This window comes from Mixophyes fleayi, chromosome 3 (genome assembly GCF_038048845.1).
Source record: "Mixophyes fleayi isolate aMixFle1 chromosome 3, aMixFle1.hap1, whole genome shotgun sequence".
NCBI lineage: Eukaryota > Metazoa > Chordata > Amphibia > Anura > Limnodynastidae > Mixophyes > Mixophyes fleayi.
The window spans coordinates 169,530,151-169,550,142 of NC_134404.1; positions in this window are offsets into that span (position 1 = coordinate 169,530,151).

Here is a 19,992-nt window from a genome sequence, read left to right on the forward strand (position 1 = left end):
AGTATGATACACTTGGTAAAGGCTAGAGATGCAGCAACCTATTCATTCATTTTTAGAATTTATCAGATTTGTAGCACCTTTATCTTAAATTGTTATACCATTATTTACATGGTTTAGAACTCATTGTTCTTCCCACAGCCACTTTTCTTTTTCTTTTTTTTTAATAAACATGGTGGAGGTATGTAATGTGCTCTGGTTGCTGCTGATTGCAGCTGCACATAACAGAAAATGGGGATTATTGTAAAAAAAAATATTGTGTCTGGCTTTAACAGAAAAAAAATTATTATTCTAAAAGAATGTACAAATTATTAAGCTAAACGCTAGCATTAATTTGCAGAATAAATTGCTGGAAGTAACGAAGACTATTACATGTATTTGTATGTAGGCCCATTTGCTGTATTGCCTGTGTAAATGTAATTGAACAGTATAGCAAAGGTTTATTTTTCTCATGTTTCTCCTTGTATTACATGGATATGGTATACTGATCTTAAAGTCAAATATAAATAACAATGATCTGCAGAGCATCATGTAATTGATAGGAAAGCAGGGATTTGAATGAGATTTTATAGCAAGTATATTGGAAGAATTGACAAGTGAAATAAGTCAAATTGGTCTTATCTGACTGCACCTCTGAATGTGTCATATTTCAGGAAATATATGTATTATTTTAATGTGTTCTACAAAGCATCATGGGAATAGATATAGAAAGAATAATTGCTATATATTTCCAGACTCCAGCTATCATGTTAAATTAACTGTACAGTGTTCAGATAATCTGTGCTTTTTCGAAATCTCAACACTTGAGTATCCTTATTTAGCATAGGATTACTAATGCAGTACAAAACAACACTTCTAAATGTGAAATCTAGTATGACGGCAGTCTGATGATACCCAGTGTCAGGCATCAACTATTCCTGGTTTGCTGCAGTGATATTTTTAGTTTCTCTAGTAATACTTAGCATATATATATAGATTAGGTATAATATTTTTGTTATACTTTCTAACACTGTTCCTGTAAGTGAAACTATAGAATGAGTTATTTGTTTGGATAGCTGGTACTGCTTCTGTTGGCATTATGATGCATTTGTAAGTGTGAATACTTTATTTTTTGTTTTTGTTTTTAAGCAGTCTTTTTTATTAAAGTATTTAACAGAGAGCATGAGATCTCCTAGAGACATGCTGCAGTGTGCAGTCAGAGCAGAATGATGCTACCCTGATGTACATGTGAGGGAAAGCTGAGAGTGTGGATACTCACTTGGAGAGTTACCTGGACTCTCCAACAGGGCCGTCTCTTCCATTGGGCACGATGGGCAGGTGCCCGGGAGCCCTGCGGGCAAGGGGGCCCGTCCGAGGCAGCGCTGAAAAACAAAAATCCTGCAAAAAAAATAAAAATAAAAATAAAATACTTACCTTGCAGTCACGCGGTCACGTCAGCTGGCGATCTGGCTCCCTTCCTGGTCCCCTCTTCCGTGCTGTGCTCGCAGTGAATGTTGGGCGTGATGTCACACCCAACATTCACTACAAGCACAGCACGGAGGAGCGCAGAAGAGACTCAGCGCGGAAAAAAGAAGAGAAGGGGATCGGACTTAAGGTAAGTTAAGGGGGCCCCTATATATATATATATATATATATATATATATATATATATATATGTAAAAAAAAGTGAATATATATATACATATCACTTTTTTTTACATACATATATATTTTTTTTACACACGCTATATATATATATATATATATATATATATATATATATATATATATATATATATAGGGGCCCCAGTGCAGTGCATTGCCCGGGGGCCCATAATGTAGTTAAGGTGGCCCTGCTCTCTAAGACATCCATGTCTCATTTGCCTGCCCCCTAAGTGCAGTTGTGGCAGGGGTCAGGGTTAGTCAGAAACTGTGAGCATTTGGAGTGGAGGTTGCAGTGGTCGCAACCACTCCTGAGAGTGAGTTAGCTACTGAGCAATAAAACCTGTGAGATATTATCATGAGACAATCAGTACTGTGATGTAAAATAACTCTACTGTGTACTGAAGTTAACTAGCTGCAAATGATCTGTGCTGAAGAAGAGAAAGGTAAAAGCACATGAAATCACAACTCACTTTAAATGAAAACTGCTAGCCTGGTCAATTGGTGTTTATCATTACGGAGTAGGCCCAGATGTGACACTTAGGTGAGGATAATTTCAGTCTCCGCAATTTAATTTGCAAATCATTTACTTCTATAGACCCATTGCTTGGATTTTCTGCAAAACAATGTGTTAAAAATGATAAAATGTGTAAAATGATCATAGGAGTGTTACTATGTGTGTGGCATTAATACTCAAAAATTGGTTATGCATGGTCTTCACAAACAAGAGGGAGAGATGTTCACTGTACTTGGCTGCCACCAGGTCTTAAACGTGTAGTAGTAGGGGCTACTATCTAATCCACAGATGTTAATTCCAGTCTTCAGCCTAAGAGCAGGTATTTACAAAGTTAGAGCTAATACAGCATCTACAAAGTTTTCCACAGCTCCCCTATTCACAAAGGACAACACATTTACTGACATCTCATTGAACAACACATTTACTGGTAACAAAAGGATATTCTTAGAAAGATATTCTGAGGAGAAAGCTTCTTTCAACCCGCCCAGACCTTGTTGTTTCCCAGCTTCTTGGGGACAAGCAGGAAAGTTTCTCTTCTCCCCACATTATAAGCACAGGCCAGAAATTCATTAGCTTTGATTTCCCTTGGCTGATAACTTTGAGGTTCCAATTTGCATAGGTTCAGGAAGGCCAGTATTAACAGCTGAAGAGGCAGCAGAAGGATTACAGGCAAAAAATATCCTTTCTATTATGCATCAATCTATTTTAATAGACAACTGCATAAAACTCTCAGTGGTCCCTGGAGCTGAGAATTGAATACAAAAATATATTTTATTTGTTCAGACAAGCCCAGCCTAAATTGGCTACATAGAGCTTTGTTATTGCAATCATAACCGGCTGTCCAACACCAAAATTCAGGGCACTATTTTTCCACAGGATGGTGAATAGAGTGTAAATGGGTCTCAGCTAAGACAACTCTGTTTGCACAGCCATAAAGAAGACCTAAAGACTTAAAAATAGTGAACACAAATGAGGCCAAAATTGTGCTCAGGATTGTGGATCACCCTCTAATAGTGATATAATTATTTTTACTCTTTTCTGTTCTGAACCTGAGGAGTGAGGTCTCAATGCAAAGTACAATTGCAACTTTCACAAAAGTTTCTAAATTGTTTCCAGTCCGGTAAATTCAACTTAAATTCAGCAGGAAGGGATCTTGTAGCATCTCCTGGACAGTGATTCTTATAGACAGGTGTGTACCATCTGTATAAGAACCTGTGGCTGACTGGTAAAACTTGAACAGCGCTTGAATTTGGCCAGTTGTAATGACCACCATAATTCTTAGTACAAAATGCCTGGAACTACCTAACTGTGATCTTCTTCGATAGCAGTCCCCTTTCCAATAATGTGGTAGATGCTCACTCGTACTCGCCGCCCTCCCACCCAAGGCCTTAAACACATAGCAGTAGGAGCTTAATCCTAGACTTGACTCTTGCACTTGATATATAGGAGAAACCAATGTTATATAGTGCACTGTAAGTGGTCACAAATTAAGGTCAAGTTGCAAAGCGATAGACTGAGTTAAAACAGTCCCAGTCCAGAGCATATGTCAGGCTAATGATAGATAGTTTAAAAGGCAAATGGTTGGGGCAGGCTTTTATCTAGGTGTTGTTAGTATCTAAAGAAAATGGTCAGGGCATGTTGTGGTCTAAGAGTTGCCAGTATCTAAAGGAAAAGATCAGAGCTGACATAGGTCAAGAAGTAGTTTAAATACAGGAGCAAGGGTCAGAACCAGAAACAAGAGTTAGAATAGTATTAACTGGTGTTTCAAAAAACTGCCGAAAACATAGCTGCTTTTCTCTCACCTACGCCCAAGCGTTTGATCATATTCTTGCCCTGTATAGCAAGAACATAACTTGGTTTCTGTCCTACCTGGAACAACTATAAGTAAAGTGTACGCCACATTCTATTTTTCTTTCACACTTACACTCAGGACTAATTTTCATAAAGTCTCCCTGACTCCCCTGTCAAAATATTAACGTGGAAACACTGCCTTACTACTTACGCTAACTACATGTAGGAGATGTAACATTTTATGATTGCAGTTACCCCAAAAATCACAACACCTATCCCACACAACAACCTGACTTATATAAGTACATTTACAGGCAGAATCTATCGAATACATTTTCATTAACAATATGGACAAATTCCTAATCACGCTCAATACCTCAAAAATTCAATGTTCGAGGAAAAACCATGACCATAAAAAAGGTGAAACAGGTGACACCCAGTCTACTGAAAAAACAATTACCAGACACATATGAATCAACCATCAACATCGTCACCATCAGCTACTAACTGCGCACGTGTTGACAATTAAAGAAACAATGGAACTTTTAATGCAGGCATAAGCCAACAAACTCACAGCTGCCAAACAAACACTACAAGACCAACTCACATAGCCCAGCAAGTAAGCACCAATGAGCAAAGTGTTTGGGACAACTTCCAAGAGATCATAAATTTGAAATCCCAAGTTACACTTCTGCAAAAATCCCAAAAACAAATGATAAATAAAGTCAATTACAATCTATGTCTGGTAAGTCTACCTGAACCCATAAAAGGTCTGTCACTGAACCATTTTCTTTTAATTACTTTTCCTGCATTTCTCCAATTACCAGAAGTTCAACGGGCGATCACAAACTTGGCCCCCCAAGTGAAAATGGTACCCAACAACTGCAAACTGTTTTATTGAAATGTCTCAACTTCACATATTAAATGTTACTTTGGTCGGCACCTAAGAAACTGGGTTCCATTTCCTAGGATAATGGAAAATTGCTCTCATTTAAGAACTACTCTGCTGAGGTTACTAGGGCCAGAAAAGAGATTTCACCAGTATGCTCCAGACTGACTTTCTAACAGTCAATGCAAGCTCTTTTCTGGAGAAGAAACGATGGTAGCTCTACCTTCTGAGTTCCCAAAGACAGCCAATTCTAACTGCTGATTGATTTATCTCACTTAGGACACTTCTCAACAATACTTGTAACCATTTCTAAATATTATGTTGCACTTGCATTCTTTCTATTTTTCATAATTGAACATGCCATTTACTGTAATACTTTGGACATTAATGTACTTCTTTTACATAGAACTGTACTTTGCTTATCCTTTTTTGATAAGATACATGAAGGTACATTACTGTTTCGTAAGACCCTCACACTTATATCTTTCTTATGATTATGCCATCTTTAATAACTATATCTGTTGTCTAAACCATACAATGTCAATTACACTGTTATCTGTATTGTAAAGGTTGTAATTTTTGATGCTCTAAAATGTATAGACTTACCTATTTTCTCACCACCTTTTATGATTATCTGTTTGTTGCAAGTAACTGTTGTGATCTGGAGAGTTACCCCATCTCCAGATATTTTTCTTTAAATTGATAGTACTTACATCCACATTATTATCCCCTGAGTTAATCAATACCCTTTTTTCCCAATGTTTAAACTACCAATTCACTTCTCCTCTGAGTTTAAGGCAACTATTCTGTATTCTATACAATAAAAAACTATTTTATCTATGCTGTCCACATGGAGTCTTTTGATGATTAACATACCACACATAAGGGTGTTTTGTAGATCGTAGCCACATTGTGATGGAAAATGTCACTCATCGTTAAGGTGGATCACACGTCATTGAAGGGGAGGTCCCCTCACTATATAGGACAGAACGCCGGGTCAGCTCGGGTCTGCCTTGAAAAAGCTCAATGTAGTGAAACGTGCGTCGGCGTCTCACGCGCTGTTCCACTTCTATTACTATTATGTGATTTATAATTCAAATAGGGTATACAGATTATTAGAGAGCAGGGTACTATAGAAGAAGTGATACCAATGCTATACGCTTACATATCAGGTCGGCACTAATAACAGGCTCATTAGAATCTTAATCAGATGGCAATTTATCAGGCTGTTAAGCCAGTAAATATAGAACTCTGCCAATAGCAGGACCGCTGATTAGATCCTCTCAGCGGGAAATGAAAGATATACCAATATTAGATATTATATAAGGTTTCACAACAGTAGTTTGGGTACCTACAGCTACTTAGAATTCCATTTATATGCGGTACCAATGCAAATAATCTATACTGTATAGATATCACCAGCATACTGGCAGGAGAAACATAATTATTGTATAAACACTGTCAGATGAGACACAGTTCGATGATTAACAGCAGATTAGCTTGTTGGTTTATCCTGGCATATTTGAAATAACAGTCTGAGCCGACACTGTTAGCGATATTAGATTGAGGTGTTTCATTACACTGTTTGAACTCCCGTAATATAAGGAAGGGAGAGCATTTTATTTGATCTAAGTATCACCTAGGTATACAACCTCCGCATACGATTAACATCTGACATGCTCCTAGATATATAATATATTTAGCTATACCCCTATCTATATATTTAGAGAGTGGACGGCGCATACTAGCAAGCATTGCTAGTCTTAACAGTTACTATTACCTTTTGTTTGGTTCATATTTCTATTTGCAACTTTTAATATTTCACTGCTCAAACATGTTATGATGATTAAAATTTTAATATATGCTAATAAACTTTGAATATGTTTTATATTTACCATATCCTTTGAGTGCCCCAATCAAGACACATTGGCTCTCTGTTAAATGGAAAACTTAATATGCCCCACCAGACAGTGTTGGCTTGTTCCTCCTATAACTCAAAATCTAGAGGGGTGGCAATCTTAATAAGGAAGGGACATCAATTTGATATTCATTACAAATTTGCTGATCCCTCTGGAAGAAATGTGTTGTTAGACATTTCAAATGACGGAACATGATACACCCTCTGCAATATCAATGGCCTAAATGTCTACAATAAACCTTTTTTCCTCAGTGTCCTTAACCTACTATATACTTATGTTGACACAGACCTAATCTTAGGAGGTGTTTTTAATATAGTCACCTTGCAATACCTGAATAGAATGGAAAAACATGCAGACACCAAAGACACCCACTTGGGATTTCCCATATTGCCACACAACTAAAAATAAATGATATCTGGAGGGTTACACACCCCAGCAACTCCCACAAGGGTGATTATACCCACTGGCGATTCCCTACCTATTTAAAAAACTAAATTAAATTCCATAATATGTTGAAGGCCACTTGGGTGACTTACCAACTTAATAACCAGAACCATCAAACTAACCCAGCTCTTTTCTGGAAGGGAGTCAAGATAGTATTTAGATAATTTATTTTACCAAACAATTTGGAAGGGACCAGTGACAATGTCAAGGGGGCTCACCAATACAGCTCATAAATTAAAAACTAACCCATGCTCTCATAAAACAAATTAATATACTGTCAAAAAAAGTTAAAGTGATGTCCCAAACAAGAACTAATTATGTGAACAGGGGCAAATTCCAATTTTATAAACAAACCAGGAAGGCTTCTTTCAAATTTACTCAGGGGTGATAGACCCAATGTTATCATAGAGGCCTTTTCAGATGATAACGGAACACTACAGCATTCTGGGGAGGATATTCTTCGGATCTTTAAAGATTTCTATTGCCAATTATATAGCCAAACACTGATCGACGACGAAGCCAAACATACCTTTTGGGATATTATTAAAGTTCCTCAGATCACAAATGAACACATGGAAGCCCTCTTGACTCTTATTACAGTGGAGGAAGCTACCAAGTCTATTAGGTAAATAAAATCATTTAAGGCCCCAGGACACAATAGGCTCAGTGGCACATTTTATAGGATACTTCAACCATTCATTGCTGAACCACTAGCGAATTTATAGAATTCTATATAACAACACCACCCACTCCCTCCTCACTTTAAAAGTGCAATTATTAAAGTTCTTCCCAAACAAGGAAGAGACCCTACAGATCCAAGATCCGACCGACCAATCTCGCCATTAGATGTGGACTATAAGATCTTTACTAAGATCATCACAGAATGCCTAAAACGTATCTTGCCTATCTTTATACATTATGACCAAACTGGTTTTATTTGCAACCAACAGTCTGTGACCAATGTCAGAAAAATAATACCGATAATCCAGGCTATTGAATCATCAGGTTCCCAAGATCCAAATCTTATAGTCTCATTAGATGCTGAAAAGACATTCGATCTGGTGACATGGGACCACCTGTTTGAATCTTTTATTGAATTTTTTATTTCCTGATGACTTCATTAAGATCCTCCTTACCCTATATACTGAACCATTCATGTGAGTCATGGCCAATGGTTATATCTTACTACCATTTGCATTACAAAGGGGGACCAGACAGGGCTGTCCACTCTACCCCCTATTATTTGCCTTGGCGCTGGAACATCTGGCGATAGCTCTAAGGTCAGACCCAGTCTACCAAGTCATTGGTAGTCATTAATGTTGGCAATAATGACTGCAAAATGGCACTATTTGCCGATGACATGCTATTACTCATATTACAACCCATGGTCTCTATCCCTTGTATCTTAGGACTCATTCAAAGCTTTAGGAGTTTTGCTGCATATAAGATCCACAAATCCGAGTTGATGCCCCTCTCTGGTTCTCAAAACATTCTTGGTCAACCAGATATCATCTCACAGTTTAAATGTATGAAACAGGAACTTAAATACTTGGTGTACATATCACCCCTCAGCTACGCAATTTATAGAAGAAAAATGTATCACCAATTATAAGACCTATACAAACTGCACTAAATAATTGGAAAAACTTACCCCTCTCTCTACTTGGATGGAATTCAGTCCTTAAGGGTGTCATATTCCCTAAACTAGCATACATTTTGCAGATGTTACCCATTATTATAAAAAAGCAGATTTCTACAATTTCTTTGGAAATCCAAAAAAACAAAAATTGCTCAAGTCAAGCTCGTTTAAAAAAGAAAACAGAGTATCAGCTCCCACTACATCTGGGCATTCTCTAGATCTGCTCTTTTCAGATATGCCTTGGACTGGCTCTTAGATCGGGAAGCTTACACCAAGAGGAGGTGGTCTTTGCAGCCTATTCGAGGACTGCTCTACTCCACTACCAAGGACACTAATCCCCTCCAATCTCCAGCAAAGCATACTATTTACCCATACTTATAATGCTTGGTCAACAATTACAAAATACTACCAACATGTAACAACTCATACTAAATTCAATACATTTTGGGGCAATCCTGCCGTCCCCCCTGGTTTAGATGATATAACTTTCCTTGCATGGATAAAAATAGGGATTGCAGCCTTTAAGGATGTTTTTGTTTCTGGGGGAACTTCATAAATGAAGTTCCCCCTGTTCTATATGTACTTACAGACCGAACATTGTGCCATGGCCGCTACTCAAAATAAAACTACCTTCCCACCACCTGATAATTCTGAATCTCTACTACATTTCCTAAATAATAATAAATATAGGATACAGTATCTTTATGAGGATCAGATATTTACCGACCCTCTGGTCCAAGACATTGATGGCGTGGCAAAGCGATATCCCTGATATACCTAGCCCAAGCTGCTCTCTGGATCATTTTGATCACATAATAAAAATACTTACATCAGCTAATCTATAGGAAGTACATTATAAGACCATTAATAGAGCATATATATCACAGCATCAACGAAAACATATGGTGCTCACTGAGACGGGACGCTGCCCCAAGTGTAAACGTGGAGAAGTAACTTTCATCAGCAATTTCTGGTCCTGTAGAAAAATCACTAGATTTTGAGATAAAGTTATGATGTTTATAAATTCTAGTTTCGATGTCTCATATTGTAAAAACCATACAGCACTTTTATTTGCAGATTTTTAAGAGTGGTTCCTGGATCTTCCAGAAATTATAAAACCTGATATAATATAGAAAAACCTGATATAAGATATAAAAAACCTGTATTGATAATTATAGTTACCATAGCAAAGAAGCTTATATTGAAAAATTGGATTTCGGTTTCCTCTCCCTTACTCAGTACTGTAAAATCAGAACTACTAGATGGTCTTTATTTTGACAGGAGAGCAACCCTTCCCAACATAGAGAAGTTTGTAGTACACTTTTATCTAAAATGTGGACCGTATATAAAATCCTTATGAAACACAAACCACCATTATGAAACTCTTTGATTCCTCCACATGGTCATTGCTACGATATTTGTGACACATATCCCTATGTGTGCCACACCATCTCCTTATATCAATCACATTATGATCCACATATTTACTGGAATTGCTCACCAACTGGACGGTTTAGATTTATTTGTTTCTGCGTTCCTGTTTTATTTCCTGAGCTATCATATGTGACATCAATTAGTGCATCTGTTAAAATGCACAGACTGTCGAAAAACACAATGTTCTCCAGTATTTTGTCATGTGCACAATTAGTTATATACGCTATATGGACAAAAGTATTTGGCCACACCTGTTAATTATTGAATTGAGGTGTTTCAGACCCATTGTCAGAGGTGTGTAAAATCAATCACCTAGCGATGACGTCTCCATTTACAAACGTTTGTAATACAAAATGGGTCGTTCTGAGGAGCTCAGTAACTTCAAGCGTGGTACTGTGATAGGATGCAATAAGACGGTCCGTGAAATTTCATCCCATGCTGAATATTCCACAGTCAACTGTAAGAGATATTAGCAGAAAGTGGAAGCATTTAGGAACAACAGCAACTCAGCCATGAAGCGGAAGACCACGTAAAATCACAGAGAGGGGTCAACAACTGCTAAGGCGCATGGTGTGTAAAAGTTTTCAACACTCTGCTGATTCCATAACTGAAGAGTTTCAGACTTCCACTGGCATTAATGTAAGCACAAAAACTGTGCAGCGGGAGCTTAATGGAATAGGGTTCTATGGCCGAACAGCTGCATGCAAGCCTCACATCACCAATATCAATGCCAAGCGTTGGATGGAGTGGTGTAAAGCATACCGACACTGGACTGTGGAGCAGTGGAAATGTGTTCTGTGGAGTGACGAATCACGTTTCTCTGTTTGGCAGTCAGATGGGTTTGGCGGATGCCAGGAGAAAGTTACCTGCCTGACTTCATTATGCCAACTGTGAAGTTTGGTGGAGGAGGGATAATGGTATGGGGCTGTTTTGCAGGGTTTAGGCTAGGCCCCTAATCTCCAGTGAAGGGGAATCTTAATGCATCAGCATGCAAAGTTATTTTGGACAGTGCTATGTTTCCAACTTTGTGGCAACAGTTTTGGGGAGACTCTTTTCTATTCCAACATGACTGTGCCCCAGTGCACAAATCAAGTACTACAAAGACATGGTTTGATGAGTTTGGTGTGGAAGAACTTGACTGTCCCGCACAGAGCCCTAACCTAAACCCCATCAAACACCTTTGGGATGAACTGGAATGGAGATTGTGATCCAGGCCTTCTTGTCCAATCAGTGGCTGACCTCATGACTGCTCTACAGTATGAATCGGCACAAATTCTCACAGAAACACTCCAACATCTTGTGGAAAGCATTCCAAGAAGAGTGGAAGCTCTTATCACTGCAAAAGGGGGACCAACTCCATATTAAAGTATAGGTATTTAAATACAATGTCATTACAGTCCCTGTTGGTGTAATGGTCAAGTATCCAAATATTTTTGTCCATATAGTGTAGTTATACATATACCCAGGCAACACAATGTGCTGTCAACTAATGTATTTCTTTAAAGCCCTGACTGTGGCTAAAGATTGTGTACTTGTCACTAGTGCCATTACCTATCTAGGTGTATAAATACACAGACAACTTATTATGAAATCCACTATATTTTTTAAAATGCTACAAATGGAAAATTGGTAAAATTTGTAAATTTTTCATAGAAAAGCCAATATGTCATTACATTGTCTCATTCCCATAATCAAAGCATACATGGATTGCCCTATAGTACTTTCACCTGATTATGGTCTGCTAGAATGCTGATAGAAGAATGTTGACCATTTGCCAGAATTATCAAAATTTGCCATTGAAATGGTTTTCCTGTCCATGTTCTAGTGCTTTGTCTTAATATGTGTTCAGAGCTACCAATGGAATTGTAACTGGAAAATGTAGAAATGCTAACATTCAAAACAAATGTAAGAACAATTGGTATCCACTAAATTCACAACCCCCACTTAAGATTCACAAGAACAATAAGTGAACTATTAAACCATTTACTGTACCAGGATAAGTATGTAACACATGGACAAGTATATTTTAGGGGGGTAATGCATTGCTTGGAGTTTAACTTACCACTGGTGTTCTCAGTGCCAACACAATAGATTAGTATTGACTTGACTTGGCATAGGTAATGCATGAGTTACTCACACGACAGAGGACAACCCCATGAGAACCCCTGTCTGTCTCGCCCTACACAAATTAGCAATGCATCTGGCATGTTTATGCTGAAAAACTTAGAACAGCATGGTGACAGAGTGGATAACAGTGTATGTGCGTTTATGTGTATTTTTATGTGTATGTGTATTAGGGAATTTATACTGTAAGCTCTTATGGGTCTGATGTGAATGAAAGATATTCACTGTACAGTGTTGTGCAATATGATTGTTCAGAGCCATAACTAGAAATGTTAGTGTCTGGAGCAAGAAAGAACTGTAATGCCCCCCTCCCTCATACTATCAATTGTAACCAAATTAACAAAGAATATTAATTGCATGTGTTAAACTTTATGTTTGCACCCTGGGCTTAGCGTATTTGTATGAAATTGCACTGTGCAGGTCCACAAACAAACATTATCCACACCTGACACTTACGAATGTTTATAATTTGAGAGGCAAAATGGACAAGGGAAGGGGTGGACTACCATAGGCAATGTACAGTAAGAGCGTTCTACAGATGTGCACAATTCCAGTCGTTTTTGTTTTAAGTACGCTAATTTTCAGCTGTGTCTTTTGCACCCACAAAAGTGCAGGTGTAAATGCCCATTGATAGTTATGACTGACACGGCATAGTGTCACAAAAAATATACCACAAAACCGCATTGTATGTACAGTATGGATTGAATCCTTTTATAAATCCTTTTAAAAAAATAAAGAATTTTATATTTGAAAATAAATATTTATGTAAATGATTATACTGATTATAGTTGCTATTTAAATTTTGCTAAGTTTTATGCATTCTGATGTTTATTTTTATTGTACTTATGCCTGTATGTATATTGTTTAGGCAGAGCGTGCATAGATTCAAATCGAAACGTATCTTGAGAAAAGCTTTGATTTGAATATGGCCGGAATTACACTCAAGTTACATGTTATTTCTAAATACACAACTTGTGCGCAAGTTACAGTAGGACATGAATCTGGTCCTGTATATATATATCTATCTAGATATAGATAGATAGATAGATAGATAGATAGATAGATAGATAGATAGATAGATAGATAGCAGAGAACTGTTCAGAGCCCCAGGTTTTGGTCTTGGCTTTGGTTTTGTGGTTTTGGTTCTAAAACCATCTTCGTGTTTTGGTTTTGGACAAAAATGTGGTTTTGAATCTGGATGTACTTAAAAATGGTAAAACATAAGCAAAATCATGTGGCATTGAGCTTGTTTTGTTCCCACATTACTACTTATAGCATTAATATTCATTTACAGTCTATTTTCTATTGATCTCTTCACAACTGCCATCCCACAACTGAAATGGCTTGATATCATTCAAGTATATAGAGTGTGGAATCCCTCCTTGTTAGTACATTTTGCTGGGTGTGATACATATGTTTGACAGTTATAATAACCGGCTTGGAAAGTCAATAATAAGGACATTGACAGTATTATTAGGTCGACAATTCAAATGTAGATAGTATTTTTAGGTTGACAATAATATCCCTAACCCTATCCTTAACCCTGTATTATATTAACATACTCCCGATTCCAGGAGACCGATCTATAAATAAACTCTCTAAATAAATACTGCAATATAAATTGCCTCTTTCACCCCGTCCAACCCTCTACAAGTGATTTTATGAGTACAGAATTGCACCAAATGTCTTATCCACATTCTATCACTTCTAAAGTGGCAACTGAGAACGGGGGGGGGGGGGGGGGGGGGGCTATATATAGAAGATATAGATCCAAAACTCGCGAGATCCAACATTTCACCAGAAATAATGTTTTGCCTTGATTTCAGATACGCATTTGGAGTAAGAAACCATGCCTCGGTTCGACTCAGATCCCAAAATCCCAATCTAAACCGTTCTTCTCGAATATAAAGTAATGTGCATCATATTCAATGAAGTGATGAGCAGCAGACAGAGGAGGCTTTGCATACTACTGATTGTGATGCATATTTAAGTTGTAGTACTTATTGGAGTAATGACTTAGATTCATGCTTGTGAGATAGTTGTGATTATATATATATATATATATATATTTATTTGGGCAGCACGGTGACATAGTGGTTAGCACTTCTGCCTCACAGCACAGGTGTCATGAGTTCAATTACTGACCATGGATTATCTGTGAGGAGTTTGTATGTTCTCCCTGTGTTTGCGTGGGTTTTCTCCGGGTTAATTGGCTGTTAACAAATTGACCCTGTCCGTGTGTGTGTGTATGTTAGGGAATTTAGACTGTAAACCCCAATGGGTCAGGGACTGATGTGAGTGAGTACTCTGTACAGCGCAACGGAATTAGTAGCGCTAAATAAATGAATGGTGATGATGATTATATATATATATATATATATATATATATATATATATATATATATATATATATATATACACACACATACACATACATATATACACATACACATACAAGTTAACCCGTGCATGATACTCATGCAGTCTAGTCAAATCAAGCTACTTAAGGTCTTAAAAAGATTCTTGTCATGCATTTGGGCCTAGACCAGGCCTCCTCAGGGGAGGAGCGTTACTTCCCGACGCAAGCGCCCTTTTTAATGTGTGTTCATGAGGTAAAATTACCTCACGAAAATGAGTTTGAGCCCTCAACTCGTAAATTTAGCCTTTACTACCCCTCCGACGGGGGGAAGGGGGGATGATGGAAGTTAACTGACTTCACTATTCTAATTTTTTTGTCAAATAATGTCAGTATACCAAATTTCAGGTCAATTGGATGAGCCCTTTCTGAGAAAATAGTTTTTTCCATACACACACACACTAACACACGCCGCTAGGCTTTTACTTTTATATATTAGATAATGCTAAGAATTTAGTAGGTCAGTGTATAACTCTACCCAGCAAGTGGCGCTGCAGCTTTTTTTTTTCTCCAAACAGACTAACACACGCCACTAGGCTTTTATATTATAGATAGACAATGTGGTATATTTAAAGACAATATGGTATATATTAAGACAGTGCTAATGGAGTAATATATGATTATATAGTTACATATGTGAAATTATGATAGTGATACTTTGCATTTGTTTTGGAAAATATAGTTCCAACACATTTATGAGATGGAAAGGTTTTGGAGGGATGATGATATTGGTGTGGCTGACCACTTGAGTGTAAAACCTGGCCACTGAGGGGAAATTCATGGTTGTGCTTATTTGCAGATCTCCAAGGCCTCAACAGATAAGTTGGTCGGAGTTAGCCTATTTTTAAAGTGGCAGTGTCGAGACCACGCAGGTTAATTGTTAACCTGCCTGGTCCCAACATTGCCGCTTTAAATTTTCATTCAGTCAGGTCGCACGGACTTCAGACAGTGGTGCCGGAGAGCTGGCCAGTCGAAAGTAGGTCCTGCCATCCTTCGGCCTCAATCGAATATCTGCAGAGTTGTTTTGGAGGTAAGTCTGTCAATATTGATGTAGTTTTTTCCTGAAATCGTTTTTTCCTTGAAGGTCTTCTGGCTGTCGGATTTTTCGTCGTCGCGGAAGCGATTACCACCGGACCTCAGCCTGTTAGCCTTCGCTTTCAATCTCTCCTCTGTACTGCCTGTCTACGCTGGTTTGACCCGGACTGTTCTGACCCTTCTTCACCACACTGGTAGCTGTCTAGGTGGACCGTGACCTGCGTACCTCTTGCAGCTAAAAGCATACCTCCTTGCGGGGGTTCCTGGTGAACCCAGGGGTATGTTAGTTTCCGCAACTCCTAGTTCAGTGGCGCTAATACCAGTTGGTGTTTCCTGCATTCAGCGGGTCTTCCAGCCTGACAGTATACTCTGGCCATGTCAAACGGTAACGGCGAACCTTCTGCTTGTGATCTCCTTTTACACATGGCTCAACGTGTGGAACATCAGGAGACTAACCAGGTGCAACTTCTCCAGTGCATCCAGGGAATGGTATCCAGACTAGATTCCCTTCAGGGGTCTTTGAATCCAGTACAGCCACCACCTACAGCGGCACCTCCTGTAACCGTTAGCACTAATGCTATCACCACCAGAAACTTGCGCATACCTACCCCTGAGAAGTATGATGGCAACCCCATGGGTTGTCAAAGCTTATTAAAACAGTGCTCAATTCAGTTCGAACTCACCCCGGACAACTTTTGTTCTGAGAGAGCTAAAGTGGCCTACATCATATACCTCCTTTCCGGACAGGCTCTGGCCTGGGCTTCTCCTCTATGGGAACAGGATTATGTCTCTCTTCACAACTCCTCTGTCTTCATTGAGAATTTTCATTGGGTATTCGATGAGCCTGGACGTTTATCTTCTGCCGCCTCTAGCTTTCTGGCTCTCCGACAGGGGTCCATCTCGGCCGGACAGTAGCCGTTCAATTTCGAACTCTAGCATCTGAGTTAAAATGGAATAATGAGGCTTTAGTTGCTACTTTCTGGCAAGGTCTTTCTGATCAAATTAAGGATGTATTAGTCTCCCGGGATCTTCCTCCTAATCTGGATGATCTCATTTCGCTCAGTATCAAGGTGGACATCCGTCTGCAGGAACGCTCCCTGGAGAGGGATCAAAGTCACTGCTTTTCCTCTCGACTGGCTCCTCGCTTCCAGTCTCCCGTTTCTTTTGCGGAGGAGCCCATGCAGATCGGATGCTCTCGTCTTTTCCAGGACGAATGATAGCGCTGCATTAAGAACCACCTTTGTCTTTATTGTGGAGAGACTGGTCACTTACTATCCGCCTGTACTAAAAGGCCGGGAAAAGCCATCTCCTAGGCGAGAAGAGGGAGGTCGCCATAGGATCCAGTTCTCACACTCCCTGTTCTCACAGGTAAGTCAGCTTCTTAATGCCAGTCACCCTGAATACTTGTCAAATCTCTTGTATGTGCTGCTTTTGTGGATTCTGGATCGGTGGGGAACTTCATTTCTGCTAATCTCGTGTCAAGACTCCATATTCAATTTCATTCTTTAGTTCTAACTGCAGTAGAAGGTAAACGCGTCAGCAATGGTTATATCACCTGTATCACGAGTCCAGTTTGGTTGCAGGTAGGAGTTCTACATGACAAGTGGATCAAATTCCTGATTATTCCGCAATCTGTGAATTCCATCATTCTGGATTTACCTTGGATGAGGACTCACTCTCCTCAATTTGATTGGCACCAGGCCCAAGTAACTTCTTGGGGTCCTTCCTGTTTCCAGAGATGTCTTTCCAAGATTCCTTGTCCAGTCAAACAGTTAGCCTGTCTTTCACGTTCCTTCCAAATGATGCTTCCTGAACCTTACTTAAACTTTCTCGATGTCTGCAGTAAATCAGCCTCGGAGAAACTTCCTCCACACCGCCCTTGGGACTGTCCCATTGAGCTCGTCCTTGTTAAAACTATTCCGAAGGGAATGGTATACCCCTTATCATTACCAGAGACTAAAGCCATGTCCCAGTACATTTCTGAGAACCTCCAGTGGGGTTTCATTAGTAAATCGTTTCTGCAGCAGGGCCTTATTACCAGAGACTAAAGCCATGTCCCAGTACATTTCCGAGAACCTCCAGCGGGGTTTCATTAGTAAATCATCTTCTGCAGCAGGGGCTGGTTTCTTCTTCATCAAAAAGAAGGACGGCTCTTTGAGACCTTATATTGACTACCGCCACCTGAATGCCATCACTGTTAAAAATCCCTATCCTCTTCCCCTCATCCCAGAATTATTTGGCCGTATCCGCGATGCTTGAGTCTTCACCAAATTAGACCTTAGAGGGGCCTAAAATCTGGTACGCATTCGCAAAGGGGATGAGTGGAAGACGGCCTTTAAAACCCGGGATGGTCACTATGACTACCCTGTAATGCCATTCGGCTCTGCAATGCCCCTGACAGGGGCACTAGGAGTCTTGCCCAGGAATTCACCAGATGACTGGGCTTACCAGAGTAGTGAAGTTCACACAACGGTCCTCTGGTAGCAGGGTGACTGGCGGAACATATATCACAGCAGATGGAGAGAGAATGCCAATAAATAATAGGAAAGTCAGTGACTTGCAGCAATCTTGGTCAATGAGTCAGCGACTAGCTGATATAGTGGAAAGGCAGATTTGAACACGGAGATCAGGATGGACGTGAGCAGATGCGGAAGGTAGTAGGGAAGTCAGTGGTCTGCGTACAGCAAGTTGTACCACTGCTATGGTGAGAAGACTTGTCCGGGTGCAGGTAGGTAGCGGGGAAGTCAGTGGTCTGCGTACAGCAAGTTGTACCACTGCTTAATAGGTGAGGATGTGTACAGGTGTCGATGAGTGGAGGCATACAAGGATAATAGGATGCAGACACTGAGAGCACAGAGAAACTTGATCCCAACAGATATGCAGCGTATCCAGCAAAGTCTATAACGGTATGTGTGGCGCTGCTTGGTAGAGACTTGCTCAGCACAGATATGCAGGCCAATAATGGATAGTCAATCACAATTATGCATATAACAACTGAGTAGTACGGTTAGTTCCAAACAGATATGCAGCGTAACAATAACAGTCTACAGCGGGTATGGATACCGCTGCTGAGAGGGAAAACTTGTCCTAGCGGATATGCAGAGTAAACGTAGAAAGTCAATAATAGATAGGCATATCGCTATTCAGTAGAACAGTCTGTCCACAGGAAGATGCAGGGACTGCAGAGATGCTGAACGGCAGAGACGAGTGTAGGAACCACAGATGAGTAGATCCGGTAATCAGAGTCCACCTGAGGACACAGGCAGGAAAAAGGAGACTGTAGCAGGTATGGAAACCAGCGATGAGTAGCACAGGGAATCCACAGGAACTGAAGATACTAGTAGTACACAGGCGACAGTAGCGGGTATGGAAACCAGCGATGAGTAGAACAGGAATCAGCAGGAAACTGAAGACACTAGTAGAACACAGGAGACACCTTCAGTGACTCACAGGGAATGAGACTCAAGATCAGGCAATGAGGTAATGAGCACAGGTGCCTTAAATAGGGAGAGTTGCCTGATCAACCAATTAGATTAAAAGCAACAGTCACAAGAGTTCTTGGGTGCTGCGCATGCGCAGTCCATCAGGATGGCGGACGGCCGCGGTTCAAGACAGGTGCCGGCAGGAAGGCTAGGGAGCCACGCACCAGCGTAGAGGCACTCACGGTCCGGTGAGTGACAGTACCCCCCCTTTTAAAGGTGGGCACAGAACACATGGAGCCGGGTTTGCCCGGATTCTTGGAATAGAATTTCTTCAGAAGAGCTGGGGCATTGAGATCATCTGCCCGGATCCACGAACGCTCCTCTGGACCAAAGCCCTTCCAATGTACAAGGAAATGAAGAACTCCTTGCAAAATTTTTGCATCTAATATATGAGTGATCTCAAACTCCTCCTCTTGATGAACTTGAACTGGCCGAGGTGCTGAAGGAGGAACAGAGAAACAGTTGATGATAAGAGGCTTGAGTAATGACACATGGAAGGCGTTGGAGATATGAAGGTTCTTAGGTAGTAGAAGTTTGAAGCAGACTGGATTTATCACTTGAATGATCCTATATGGACCAATGAAACGAGGAGCGAACTTCATAGATGGAACCTTCAAGCGAATATTTTTGGTAGAAAGCCATACACGATCCCCAATCTTTAGTG